Source organism: Vombatus ursinus, unplaced genomic scaffold (assembly GCF_900497805.2).
Source record: "Vombatus ursinus unplaced genomic scaffold, bare-nosed wombat genome assembly UNPS02000577.1, whole genome shotgun sequence".
NCBI lineage: Eukaryota > Metazoa > Chordata > Mammalia > Diprotodontia > Vombatidae > Vombatus > Vombatus ursinus.
The window spans coordinates 8,563,457-8,578,718 of record NW_020940355.1 but is presented as its reverse complement, the minus strand read 5'-3'; the positions used below and the strand labels follow the sequence as shown (position 1 = coordinate 8,578,718).

General features: G+C 35.8%; 1 protein-coding gene across 3 annotated transcripts in view; it reads right to left on the bottom strand.

Moving 5' to 3' along the window:
* The window catches only part of ATXN1 (ataxin 1), a 492,208-nt gene that overhangs the window by 473,750 nt on the left and 3,196 nt on the right, over positions 1-15,262 (bottom strand). For all 3 annotated transcript variants that reach the window (XM_027875603.1, XM_027875900.1, XM_027875680.1), the window contains exon 2: positions 9,174-9,288. The gene's annotated coding sequence lies outside the window, so the exon portion shown is untranslated. The remainder of the gene's footprint in view (positions 1-9,173; positions 9,289-15,262) is intronic.

The following is a 15,262-nucleotide window of genomic DNA, read 5'->3' as shown; positions in this document are numbered from 1 at the left end:
TATTTGTCCTGTGAATCAAAAATATGTTAACAGGCATGTAAATGCAATATATTATGAGAGGGATCCAAGAGGAAAAGAAAAATGCACTCTGTTACTCTGTTTTGTCTTTATCAATCTGATTTGAAAAAGAAGCATTCTTCTACAAAGCAAACACCAGGAGGAGAACGGGTAAGTGAAAAGGGTATGGGGAAGACAACAAGAACTGGGCATCAGATCATCCTCCTTCCAAAAGAATGACCTCCTTTCAAACAGCAGTCTTTGTTCCCACCTGGCGCATTCATCACCACCACCACTACCACCACCTCTCAAGCTGGAGAGAGAAATAGTTTCTATCAGCCAAATCTTAGAAGCCAAGCAATGACCCAGTGAATCCTTCAAGAGTCAAAAGTTCAGCATCAGCTTGAGACTTTCCCTGCCTAGCAGCATTGGAAGCCCTGCTTAGGCGTAATATGTACACCAAAAGACAGGTAAATTCATCTTCATTGTCATCTTTGTTTAATGGTTACTGAATGTGCATCCTGAGCCTGGCAGTGGACTAAAGAGAATGTGGAAGGAAGGGAGGGGATATTGCAGAAAGGACTTTAGGAAAGAAAACTTTGAAAGTGAGTTCACCAGACGTGGGACAGTCACCAAGAAGCCCAGCTGTCAAGGCCCTACCTTACATATCATCTCATTTCAACTCAATTCAGTGTTTATCAATCACTTGTGATACCTCAGTCAATGGGTTAAATACAGAGGAAAGTGAGATAAAACAAAATGTATCTGCCTTCTTGGAACTTACAATTTAATAACCTTTCCTATCAAAACAAGCTGATCTGACCTTTCTCTCCTCTTAAATCTACAACAGTCTGAACTCTTCTTACGCTACTTATCATAAATTGTCTCGTAGTTTGTAAAGACGTCACCTTTTCCGTTAGACCATTAACTGCTTGAGAGCATGTGACACATCTGAAGAACAAAGGCTAGACCAGTTTACATGGAGCACATGGAAAGTAGAGATGTGAAATAATGTTGGAAAGATAGGGTGGCACCAGATTGTGGTGTGCCTTGAATGTCTGCCAAAGATATTTACTGCTCTGGGCCTCCAGTAGGAATCACTGAAGGTAGAGGTAACCATTAAAACAGTAATTTATTCCTTTTTAAAATATTTTTTGAGAACTTGCTAAGGTAGAGAATTGAGGGAAAACTTAAAAAGGATAAAACACAGGCTCTTTCGTACACACAAAACTAATGCAGGTAAAATCAGAATGGAAAATATCAACTGGGAAAAAAAATCTTTGTAGCAATTTTCTCTGATAAAGCTTTCATTTCCAAGATATATGAGGAACTAATTCAAATTTATAAGAACAAGGGCCCTTCTCAAATTGTAAGTATTGAAAAGATACAAACAGGATGCTTTCAAAGAAAGAAATCCAAGCTATAAACAATCATATAAGACTTCAAATCACTAATAATTAGAAAAATGAAATTAAAGAAATTCTGGGGTTCTACCTCGTACTCAACAATTTGGCAAAGACAGCAAAAAAGCAAAATGTAACTGTTGGAGGGGCTGCTGAAACCAGGCACATTAATGCCTTTTTGGTAGAGCTGTGCATTGCTCCAGGTATTCTGGAATGTAATTTGGAATAATGTAGTTAAAAAATGACGATAGAGATAGTTTCAGAAGAAACCTTGGAAGATTTGTATAAACTGAAACAGGGTGAAGTGAGCAGAACCAGGAGAATAATTTATACAGTAACAGACAATAACTTTAGTTAATACAGTGATCAATCACAACTTGAGAGTACCAATAATGAAGCATGTTACCTAGCTCCTAACAAAAAGAAAATGGACTCAAAATAACATAATAAGATATACATTTTTGGATATGGACAATGTAGGAATTTGTTTTACTTGACTATGCATATTTTTTACAAAGGTTTTGGTTTTCTTTATTTTTGATTGAGGGTAGGCATAGGTATGTGAGGAAAGAAAACAAGTGTTAATTAAAAATAAAATGAAAGTTGACAACAAAAAACAAATTCTATTATCTGAACTTTTAAAAAGCAATCTTCCTCTTCAAACCTTACATCCTGCTCTGCCATGTCTCTTACATATTTATCTCATGTAATACCATGCATTACAATTATATATGTTTTACCTCTAATAGAAAGTTAGCTTAACGAAGACAAGGTCTTAGCTAAACTTTTATTCCCCCAGAGCCCAGAAAAATCTTCTGACAACAGAGGGAATTTGATAAATATTTGTTGGATGTATGAATGAATGGCTCTTGATCTTTCTGAGTGCTGGCATTACTCTCATTCAGTGGAGCTCAAAATGCATCCTGGCAATTTTTCAGGGAATTTGGGTAGTGTAGATAGAAAATCCAGATAACTTTGAGCATTAAAAAAAAAATCTGGCTCTACATTTAAACAAAATTCAACAGATCATTACCTCCATTACACTTTGTGTCATGTAGATCTGGCCTAATCTTCCCTCTAGAAACCAGGCATAGATTTCTGTCCTTTTGCCCAAAGTTGATTTCTTTGGAGGAAAAAACTGAACCCAAATTGTTCTAAGTGTGTAGCATTCAGTTAAGTTTTTTTTTAAATGCCATACTTAAGAAAGTTCATATGAACCTCCAGCAAAAGATAACAGAGTTAAGTAAAGAAATTTCGAAAAGCATGGTCAATGAATTGCCATAAATAAGCAGTTGCTACAGGGTCAATGAGATGCCGCAATGTGATTTATGGATATCACATAGGATGAATAAATTCAGATCAAAGGAAAGGCCTATAATAATTGTTAAAATGTACTGCGCTTCACAGAAAATCCTCCGAATAAAATGATTAAAAGAAAATGGAAGGATCACATGTTTAAAGGAAGGGAGGCACGACACATTCTGTATTACAAAACCAGCTTTCCCTCCAATCTACACATACATGAACATTTTAAATAAAATAAGCTCAAATTCCTAATATGGATGTGTGTGTGTATAAACATAAATACACATCCATATAGTTTTTAAAGCTTTCAACAAGATTTCATCAGTCAAAACTCTAAACAGGAAGACACAAATTTGCACAAGCATGCCATCTGTTAACCCATTTATTGCCTGCCTGTTTGTCTACCTCCTCTCCCTTCAACCCCAAACCACATACATACACATATATAGCTTCAAAAAGACCATCAATCCAAAGTCTGGTACCTCAGATAGTAGATCTGCAAGAGGCCAACACCATCCTATAAACCTTCTAATTAGAACACTGGAGCTGTGGTTAATTCTACTTTAAGGCAGGTGGTACAACAGGAAGAGCACTAAATTTGAAGTCGGAAGATGCCTCCCACTCCCCACCGTTCAAATCTCAGCTTTGCCACTTACTGTCTGTGTGACCTTGACCAAGGGTATATTCTTCAAGTAGTGTTTCCTTTTCCCTTCCGCTAGAATGTAAACTCCCTGAAGGCAAGGGTTATCTCTTGTATTTGTAACCCCAGGGCAAAGCATGTGGTAAGTGCTTAATAAAGGTTTTTCATTCATTCATTTCATTTGTCCCCTTGCTCACTAACAGGACCCCATCCATCTATTGTCCTCATTCTTCCTTACACCTTGAATTTCTCCCTTCCTGATGGCCATACTTCTCTTTGTCTACAAATCTGCCCAGATAGCTCCATAATTTAGAGAAGAAAAACAAAAACCTTCTTAGCAGCTTCTCCCCTCTCTATACTCTCTAGGTACCATTCTTTCATAAACTGCTCAAAAGACGATTCTATACCCAGTGCTTCCATTTCTACCCTAATCATTGTATTGATGTTGCTTTCCAGAACTTAGAAGTTTAGAATTTACAAAAAAAAAAATAAAAACTCACCACTTTAGGGTTGGCTAAACCATAGCTTGAGGGAAAGGCAAAGATGTATAATGAGGTTGGGGCAGGGTTGCAAAAGCTTTTACTTGCCAAACAAATGAATTTATATTTTATCCTATAGCCAATAATGAGCTGGCTACTAGAACTTTTTGAGGAGAGAAATGACATGGTCAGACTTCTGCTTTAGCAATATCATTTTAGCAGTAGTGTGGAGAGTGGCTTGAAAAAAAGGAGAAACTTAAAGCAGGGGAACCAATTAGGAGAGCTATTTCAATAGCCTCCTGAGGACCTGAAATAGGTGCGAGCCACCTGATTAGAAAGAAGGGGACAATTGTGAGAAATAATGTGGAGGTAGAATCAACAAGGTTTGGCAACTGATTAGAAATTTGGTGATCTCATCAGATGAATCTGTCCATTGACAGGAATATTTGGACATGTCCAAATGGACATCTACAACCCTGACCTCTCTGCAAACTCCAAGCTTCAATGTTCAATCTCTAGATATCTCCCCATCAGGCTACCCTACCAACACCTCAAACTCAACATGACCAAATTAAACTCATCATCCTTGTACCTACCTAAACCAGTTCTTCAGATTTAAATACCCATTTCTATTAATGACACCATAATTCTCCTAGTGATCCAGACTTGTAAACTTAAGGTCACTTGATTCTTTCCTCTCCCTCAACTCCAACAACCAACAACTCACTGACTTCTGTCTATCCTACTTTCCCCGCTTCTCTCAGGTCTGTCCTCTTTTACCTATTCCTGATATCACTACCCTAAATCAATGATTTTAAATGCTTTTTGCCCAAACTGTTAAAAATTTAACCATTGGTTATCTGCCATCTTCCAGAGTCTCTTCTTTCCAGTCCATGAACCACACCATGATCAGATTATTTTTTTCCTAAAATAAAGTCTAATCATGTCACTATCTTGTTAAAAAAAATCTTCAGTAGATGCCTCAGAATAAAGTCCAGATTGCTGAGCTTGACTCCAGGTGGACTGAAAAGCCAGGGTTGTGCTGCAGCCTGCTGAACCAGCTCTAGAGAGTCAACTGTTAACCTCAAGAACTGGCAAATGCCACAAATCAGGGCTTGATTTATTGTTTTATTGATTGCATTATTGATTTATATGACTGTCTACACTTAAGAAAATGATGGAGAAAACATTCATGTTGCAGACTAAACTTAAAAGTATGTTGAGTATACATTTATTTTTTCCTCTTGTAGAGCCAGTTGTTAAACATTTAATGGCATGTCCCTGATTGAGGCTACAAACTGATATTGATCTCAATCTCAGTTTTTTAGTTTTCAGTTTAATCTGCCACTCTTCTTCCTCTGTATTAATACTGTAATAGCCAAACAGACTGTATTACTGCTTAACATTCTCTACATAATTTAACATGCATTTGATTAAGCACCTACTATTTACTAGGTATTGGGGAGTCAAAGACAAAAATCAACATGGTTCCCATCCCCAGGATGGTTTATATTCTACTGGGGGAAAACGAACAAGAGGAGAACAACATTCACACACATAAGAAAACACAAAATAAATGGAAAGTCAATTCAAAGTCATGGGGAGGGGAGTACTTTCAACTAGGGGGATCAGGAAGGCCTCCTATAAAAGGTAACAGTATAAAAGACTAACAAACAAAAAAATTTTTGAAAAGGTAGCCCTGGGGATTACACTAGGTAGAGGTGAAAGGATAGAATATTCCAAGGAGTAGGAACAACCTACAAACATCCAAAGACAAGAAATGAATGTTGTGTATAGGGGAGAGCCTATAAATGAGTTTGATCAGAACATGCAGTATCTGAGCAGAAATAATGTGAAGTAAATCTGGAAATATATCCAGATTGTGGAGGACTTGAAATGACAAAGAGACAAGCAATAGGGCAATAGGGAATTACTGACACTTTTTGATCAGGAGAGTAAAATGGTTAGTCATATGTGCATATGTGCTCTAGGACTATCAATTTGTCAATCTGGTAGCTATGTGGATGCATGGATTGCAAAAAATGCCGTCTTCCTCTTCTCTTCCAAATCTGACTATTAAAACCCTAACTGGATTTTCAAGCCCTAGGACACATGTCATTTCCTCCATAAAGCCTTCCATTACCAATCCAATTGGAAAAACTCCCTCTTGCTTCTTTGCAGAGCACTTTAGCACCCACATGGTACCCTCCTTTTCTGGGTATACATCTTACCTACCATCCAAGGCAGTAAGCTCCAGGAAAATAAGAGTACATGTTGCCTCCATCATCACATCCCTGAAAGGGCCATAGCAATGGTTTGTAGACAGTAGGTAGTCAATAAATTGCCACTGAATAAATGAATGAATGAAAACTGTTTTTAATATGACACTGTCTCAGTGACAGTTAAACTCTGACTTCCTCAAGCTAAAAAGCATTTATAAATAAAGCAAAAATAAATATTATCCACATTCGACTAAAAAAAAATCTGCACACCTTAATGATTACTCTAAAAGGGCAATGTGGATGACATTGTTTGCTTGCCCAGGTTTAACAGTCAATTGTACTGACTATAATAAGGTCATTATTTATGCAAAACGTTTAGATAATGCTTATAATATTGCTTTACATGCAATCACAGGAAATGTCAGCGGCTTGAAAATCCAAGGTGACTTTGCACTACATTGTCAATAATACAATGTGGGTATTCATCAGACACTCAGACTTGATTAACACACTATGAAGAACTGTGTTTCTTCTCAGCAAGTTGCATAGATTGGCCAACAAACAAGAATTTGCCTGCGACTTCCTTTTTTCACAATAAAACAATTTTCTAAAACCATGAGATAATTTTGTTAAAAATGATCTACTATCCTTAATACCCCATGCAAAAAGACAGATTGCTTCTGGCCTGTATGGACCTCATGCAATTAAGTTATTTTCCCGCAGAAATTTAAGGCATGATTTTGTAAGTGTTGGAATTCCTTGCCTAATATTTAACTCTTCCAATGGTGGCAAGAAACTCTGACCATTTAAGGCAACTTGTTACAGAAGATAAAAGACATGAATTTGCATGGAAGAAATAACACCACAGTCTATTTCCATTTAAAGAATAACACCCTACCCTAGAACTAATATAATGTAAAATAATGTGTTCTATATTTTACAGTGATGTAGTATACATATTAAAAAGTTATTTCACAGTAGGGATTCCCCTGACTGGATTTTCTGATGTAGAATCCAGTAAGATTCTGGAGCAAGTTAATTTTTATGACATAAAACCTACAACTTTCTTTGGTTTTGAGTTAAATTCTTCATTTCATATTATAACAATATGAAGGCCATTTGCTTTCTATGGTTACTATATTGCCAACAAGTAGAATTAGTATGTTATTTTTATACTGTATATTTGTAGTTGTCTGTTTTTGGCTAAAAGAAAGTTCTGAAAAAGTTAGAAGATACAAAATGCTGGCACAATTATTTTACCCAGCTTTCAGGCAGCCTGCAATGTTAACAAAAAGAAAGAGAAATTAGGTACATCTATTTATTTAGAAGAATTTATGAGCCAGATGGAACACCTGTAATGACTTAAAATTAATGAGATCATAGATACATAGATAGACATAGGAGTATATAATCTTTTACACAATGTTTTCACTAAAAAGTATATAAATTAAAATCATATTTTAAATGAATAAGTAGGGCATGGCACTTTCTATTTAAGAAAGTAACATACGAATCTTTCTAAGGACATAAACTTTTTTTCTCAAGTAGTCATTTCCTAAAGTTCACAAAATCAGATTATGGTATATCATGTTTGCAGAAAATAGTCCACACTTAAAATATGATATAGGAACCGAAGCACAAGACAACTTTATCTAGCATTTATCTCTCCAGAACTCCTGTCAAATAAAAAAAAATGTTTTTTTTCTTCCCGATAACCTTAGGTTAACCAAAATACAAGTTAAGATTTCATCCCTTAAAGGCCATCTCCATCCTGAGGCCTTTCCAGATCCATACTTTGCCCCTTTGCCTGTTCATAAAGATCCTCTCTTCTGAATTGCATCTAGCAATGTGTTTTATATTTCTCTAACATATTTATCGTGAATTGCACCATACAATAGTTATCTGTGTTTGTAATATATGTCTTTAATAGATTATAAGTTCCATAAGGGCAGGGACTGTGTCAGTTAAATTTTGCTCTAGCATAATGGTGTGCACAAGCACACACACACACACATGCAGAAGGAATAGCTTAATAAAGGTTTAATATAAATATGCCTTTATCTTATTCTAATTTTTATTACAGTTATTTATGCTTATATCCTTTAACTTAATAGATGGTAAATTCACTGAGGGCTGTGTGTCATTTTTCATCCTTGTATCCCTGGGTTGCACACAGAAGGTGCTTAATAAGTACTTATTAAACTCAATCTAACCATTACAGGGTTCAACAAAGCTTTGCTGCTAGAAAGTTCTCTCAGATCTAACTTGATTCTCTCCTGCTGTAATTTAATTTCCTCTTTTCCTGTCCTCAATGAAGAACAATGAGTCATCATCCTTCACAAACACTCAGTATCTGGATGATTGTCCAAGTTTACTGTATGTGAAGAAATCAGGAAGTTGTAAAATGCCAACAGGCCAAGAGAAAGAAATACTAGAGTCACTAATGGGTGTTTGCTACAAACCAAACAGATCCATTGTATTTTTTCCCCACTCTATGTTAATCTTAACATATTATTCTATAGCAAAGTCTAAAGGATGAAAAACATTTTATTCTTATGATAACCACTTGGTAGCAAATCTTTTTTTTTTGTTTCTTTGATTAAGTAAAAGTAACCAATAAAATTATAAATGATCATGCAACTACAAAGTAAGTGAAAGTCTGAGGCTGTGAACTCCCCCAAATAATTCCAGTACAGGCTCTTCCATGAACTGTCTATCCTCCAAGGACCAGTCTACATAAATTAAAAAAAGACTCATCACCAAAAAGTAGGCTGTAGGGGAAATAGGTTTTTTGGCCATGTCAATTGCCAAAGACCAGAGTACCAAGAAGGGTTTATAGTCTGTGTTGGTGGAAAGACAAACCATATGGAAGTAATCACAGATCCCTCAAGTATTGTAGCAATAAATGTAATAAGGCAAAAACTTTGCATTTCCTTGGTAATTGCTTCAAAGTTCCTTATCACTTTACTTGTGTAGACATTGCTAGTCCTACACCAGAAACAAAACAAGTGACATGATTTCACCTTTGAAAGATAAGTCACATTGAGCTTTTCCAGAATATTTTTCTTTACAGGCCAAACTGCCTAAACCCTAAGATACAAAATAAATAGCATCATGAAACTCTTACCTGATTTATAGTACACTTCCCAGTAGTGATGATGGGAGAAGGGGCTGCTGTACAAAGACCATGAATAAATCCAAAGTTTGAATGGACCACCCTTCTGGCTTGCCTTGTGATGCAGCTGCAACAATCCAAAAGTAAAGGAGATGAAAACCAAATGGAAAACAAAATAAGTTGCCTTTTTAGGGTTCAAATATAACTTTAGAGACATGTAAGAACAGTAACTTCGGAGTAATTGTCAAAAACACAGAGAATCCCTCACTTCAACACCTGTGCACAAACACACAGAATTCTTTTGCTTCAGGAGAGATGCAGAGAAATACAAACCAGCTTCAAAAAGTTAAATTTGCTTTCGATTAACAGAATCAACGAGTGAGGTACCAAAGAGACATCAATCAAACCGTGACCACTTCAGCTTGGCTGCCCAGACCCCAGTGTGAGGCTAAGGTTAATGTTTGGTCCTTCCTCCTCCATTTAGGCTAGTTAGCTTTGTCTTTTTTTCCATAGTTTCATATTCTCCCCCTAACTCTTGTTAGTCAGATCAATTGATGATCAATCACAAATGGATTCAGGTAAGTCTATGTACTGATACTACTGTATCATCTAGGCATATAAAGCCCACTCCCTCACTTACACCAGTATCTAATATTCAGCAACATGTCGTTTCATTAATTTATTCAGTTCCTACTGTATATGTAGTACTATAAAAGGCAGTTTCTTTTCCTTTGTCGAGAGAATACAAAGTCTAACATAAATGGAGGGAAAATCATAAAAAAAAAATCATTGCTGAGATCAGAATTCTGATCCCATAAGAATAAAAAGGCAAACAAACAACATTTCCTAAAACTAAGAGGATTAAAAAAAATTACAGCTATCATCTATTGATCCCACATCTTAAATAAATTTCCATCTTTTTTTATCCCTAGCCATCAAATACCTTGGTACTTCTAGTTATTTTAGGATCACAGGCTAACCCTAACCAGATTTTTTTAAGTGCAGGTAATCTTTAGTTATGCACACTAACTAGAAGAGACAGTGCGTATAGTTGACAATTCCCAAGCCATATTTTTGACATTAGAATGAAATGATATAACCTTTGATATTGATATGCCTTCCCAATTATGTTCTGCTTCGAGCTTTCTGAGTGCATATGAAATCAAGTCAAGAAAACAAAATCCCAGAAGCATGTTGGGCCTCAGGAGAAACCAGCTTGAGGTTAGGAATCTGATGGTGATAATCTCCCACTACAGATAATGAATAACTGGTTAATTGAGTCAATTGTCCTTGGGAACTTGCCAATGTATAACAGTAGTCAAATCCATTTGCATCCATTCTAAACAGTCACCAGTTTGCCCCAGATCACTTTCAGGAACCCAGTCCAACCTAGCACATTTCTGGAAGGGAGAGGAAAATAAATCCATTCCATGTCCAGTACTTTTCCAGGATAATGAACAAAATGACCAATTTTTTTTCCTACTACAAATAAGCGTTCAAAAAAGGGTTAATTTATGTTAATCTACTGTGTGCTTAGAACTGTATTAAGTATCTACGAGAAGGATAACAAAGTAACCTCTTGTGGATACAGTTTCTTCAACATCATCTCAGTGGAAACTTAAAATCCTGATGTGCAATAGGTACTACGTATTACTGACCCATTTGACAAATGAGGAACCTGAGAGACCCCATGTCAAATGGCAAAAAGTATCAGAAGCAAGATTCAAACCCAAAACTTCCTGCCTCCTTGTCCAGCACTCTCTCCCTAGATCATGCTGTCTCAGCACGCAAAATGAGAATGTTGGGATTAACGAGCTCTCCCCTATCTTTTAGCCCTGACATTTCAAGTATACAGAAGCCCCAAGCCTTGTGGAGCCTACAAATGAATCAACAATTGTATAGGGGTTGTTAAAAGAAATTCTATTCAGTCACATTTGGCTTTTAAAAGACCTCATAAATGGGTCTTGCTATCACCCAGGCCCATCTACAGTGGAGTATTAACCTCTTGAACAATTTTTGAACATAAGTGCAGCTAGTGTGTTTTTGTCGATGGCTCTAGGACTTCAGACTTGTTGGTTTATGCATTACTGTGCGCGCATATATTTTATTTTCACCTATTACCTGAAAGATAAGGTTTTATAGAGTCTAAATTACAATGTTCCCACATATCCAATTATAGTACAAAAGAATTAAGCATGATACCAATTATGTACCGTAGTAATGCCTATCAAGTTAATATATCTACTAGTTCTAGAAGAATTTGGTCTTCTACAGATAACAGGAATTAAGACAGCCAACACAACCTTTGACAAATCATTAGAAAGAAACCCACGAACGAAATAAAAATATAATATATGGCCAAAGAATTATAAATTTTGTCATTTACTAGACAGGTTTGCATTATTAATAGAACTTTTTTTTTAAATTTAGCTATCCAGCTATGTTCTTCATAATGCTTGAGATTCAACAGGTATAAAGGAAGGGAAGAGGATAAGGGTAATAGAAGGAAATAGATAGCTTCCCATGTATTTACCGAAAAGTAAGGTCTAAAAGAATTTTAGAGGCATACATCCTTACATAAACTCCTATGACAGTCATCTTTAGCAACTCCTAAAATAGCACAAGATTGCTTAAAGAAAACTCCTAAAAAATGAACTCATCCAAAAGACATTACACCCAGTGATCCTTTGCCACCTAAAGTCTCAGTTCTGATTAAAGATGAGCTTACTACAAGGCAATTTTCCAGCCAGCACAAGATTTACATTATGATAATTATCAGCATAATTTTCATTATTCCATGAATTAGAGGTAATAAAAGTTACAAAAAGCCAATGAAATCTTTCTGCTGACATCACAGATTTCAAGTAAAATATCCTCCTCACACATCTAGACATTTTTATATGATTTGGGGACAAGAGATTATAGTGCAAACATTTGTACTCCACTGCTCTGGGAAGTTAGATAAATAGATAAAGAGATGTAAATGTGTGTATAACATATATAATATGTGTGTACATATATACGTGTGTTTATATACATACACACATTATGTGTTTTATATACACATATAACAACTTTCCAGTATGTAAATGTATGCACATACATATACACACACATATATATACAGATATGACCACATACATATATACATATATGTATAAATTTCTAGAAAAAAATAATAAAATCCAGAAACGGCTTCTACCAATAATGAACCTATTACCTAAATAAGATTACTATTTATATTGCTCCTGCAATTTTAAATATTCGAGGAAATTTAAACATTGGAGGCAAAAACCCTCAGTCAAACCCTCATTACATCATAACACATTTAAAAATAAACTGAATCTATGTGGTTTTTTTAAAGTATCTTTTTCTTCATCCTAGGACATTATTGTGCTAGTTCTACTCACAAAACAAAACAAAAAAGTAGACTAGTAAATGTGTCTCTGTCTAAAGTCTGAGTGAGATCTAAAAAGAGCTAGCATGTTAATAACTTAATAGATGGCAACAAGTTGAATGTCCTATACTACACATAATCTCCTTAGTTAAAAATATTACCTTGCGATGATTTATTAGTGCATGTTTTGAAAATCTAAGGAAGAGCTATTATTTATGCAACAAATCTCTCCTAGTTAATGTAAACAACTAAGGGTTACCTATATTTTAATATTTGGTTAGGGTCTATCTACACTATAACAATCCCTATAAACTATGACAACCTCTACAACATGACCTCCATTAAATTGTTTTTTTTAAATGATTAAGTTATGCATGTAAAATCAAACACTCAAACCCTATTCCATTATACTATCATTATACCTGGTAATACTGCTATGGGAAACCAAATACTAGAGACAACATACATGATTTCACATTTTAACTCCAAACTTCTAATAATACACTTCCTTTATTGACTTAGCAACACCAATGCTCCTTCCCAAGATATATTATTTTCAGGAACTCCAGTCTATTTGTGTTGCCTCACTAAAGTCCTATTACCAGGACAGGTTTCTAAGCATTTCGAAGTCCAAAGTATGTGTTCACTTTCAGACAACTATATTTTTAGGCATCAACATTCATGCCTCTGTTTATTAATAGTGTCAAGGGTTAAGCAAAGTAAATTCACTGACTTTGGTGGGAAAGACAATGAACAGGGTATTGAGGTGCTAGGGTGTGTGAGTTGTTACAAACTGAACTTGTTAGGAAAAGCATTATTTAAAAAAAAAAAGGAAAGCTGTCTTGACGTGCCAGAATGGAAGAAAAAAATCATTTCAGAAAAAGAATGTGAGTCCTTGAACTCTACAGTGACAAATAAAACACTAGTCATAGAAATGCATTTACTAATATTTTAATACTCTCTTAAGGCTTTCCTTTCCCAAGACTACCAGGCAATTGAATCAAGTGTGTTGAAACATAAACTTAAATGAGGCCATCTTCAGACATCTGATACATAATCTAAAGGCTTCAGGATTTTTATTTAATCTATTTCTTGGAATAAAAGAGAATTCGTACAGCCTGAGGCCCTGTTATATTATTTTCAGTAAAATAGCACTTCTTTTGTCAAACCCTTTCATAATGATCTCCAGAGGGTGGGGAAAAAATTACAGTTTTTCCTAGGTCCTAATCAGGAACATAGTGTTCCCACTTTTACCACAACTTTACCTGTGCTATCCAAAACACAGATTCACTTGGTACAATGAAGCACTACAGAGCCAGTAATTTTCTGGGAATTACAAAACAATATCAGGGAGAGCTGGGCAGATGCAGCAGCACCCACTGTCATCTGTACGGGCTTGTTTTCTCTTCTGAGGGTGATTTCCTTTTCCGTTGTCCCCACTTACTTTTTCTCCCAGCTACTTTATAAAAAAATGTCATGCAATTTTCTTTCTACCTGTGCCCCAAAGATAAATATGCCAAAATCCTAACAATCTCTTTTCAGACTGACCACAGGACAAAGAAGCCACACAAACTCTGTGAGAGCAAGGTTTCTGAAACCTCCCTTGCTCCCAGCAGTTCAAGACAGTGACAAATTCAGATGTATAGCACCTAGGATTGTAAACTGACAGAGTCACAACTTCATCATAAGCACTAAAAACCTCTGTCATTTCTGCCTCCTTGTATAAAACTAACACATCTAGCTTATTTGAGCATCTGTTTCCTATCATTTTCTAGGTATCAAGTTTTAGTAACTACAAAGCTCTTGCTTTTGCAACAAATTTTCCTTTGCTCTGCCTAAGCACCCAACCGGGTAGTGGCCTAAATATAGTACGAACAATAAAATACCAGTCTGTAAAATTCTCATTATGTAGTAAAGTGTGAAGGTACAATTGAATTAAAGGGGGCTGTTTATGATTTTATATAGTATATAGTCAGCTTAAGGGACAGAGACCTGTCCATGGCTCAACTATGCCAAGAAGAAAAATATAATTTTTAAAATCAGTATAAAAACATATGTAAAAGATCATTTACCCTCACTATGCAGCCTAATGCAGCTACACTGGAACATGAATGCCTTTCGTCAAGACAGCTGTTATAATTGCAGGAAGGTTATTAATGTGGACTCTTTCCAAAGTCAAATACTTCACTTGGTGAACCCCTAGAATTTACTCCTGTCAGCAATTTAAATTCAGAGGGAATGTGTGTAATCTGCAAGATCTAATGGGTCATAGACCACATCCCCCCAAGCCAAAAAAGGACCAGATTGCAAGAGAAAACTTCTCTTCAGTTAGCTTGGAAAAGGCTGATAACATGTACCAAATACTTGTTGATCTGTTAACAATAAACGCCAACTGGATTGTCAGGCCCCTTTCACCAAGTGGAGAGATGTATTTACATATTGCACACACAGTAAGATTTGCCTTACTGTACAGTAGCATTTCAGTAGTGTCTTTCATAATAGGAGAATAACCAGAAGTCTAATACAGTGTCTTCCATCTAAATTACTGGACGAAGATGCAGTAAAAACAGTGAAGTCCTCCTCTGCGGCTTGGTAGGCACAAATACAGCACATAAAACACTTGGAGTAGCCTAGTCACAAGACAAACCCACCTGAATGGACGAGGAATACTGTCTGTTGCCATGGTAGCCTGATCTAATTACAT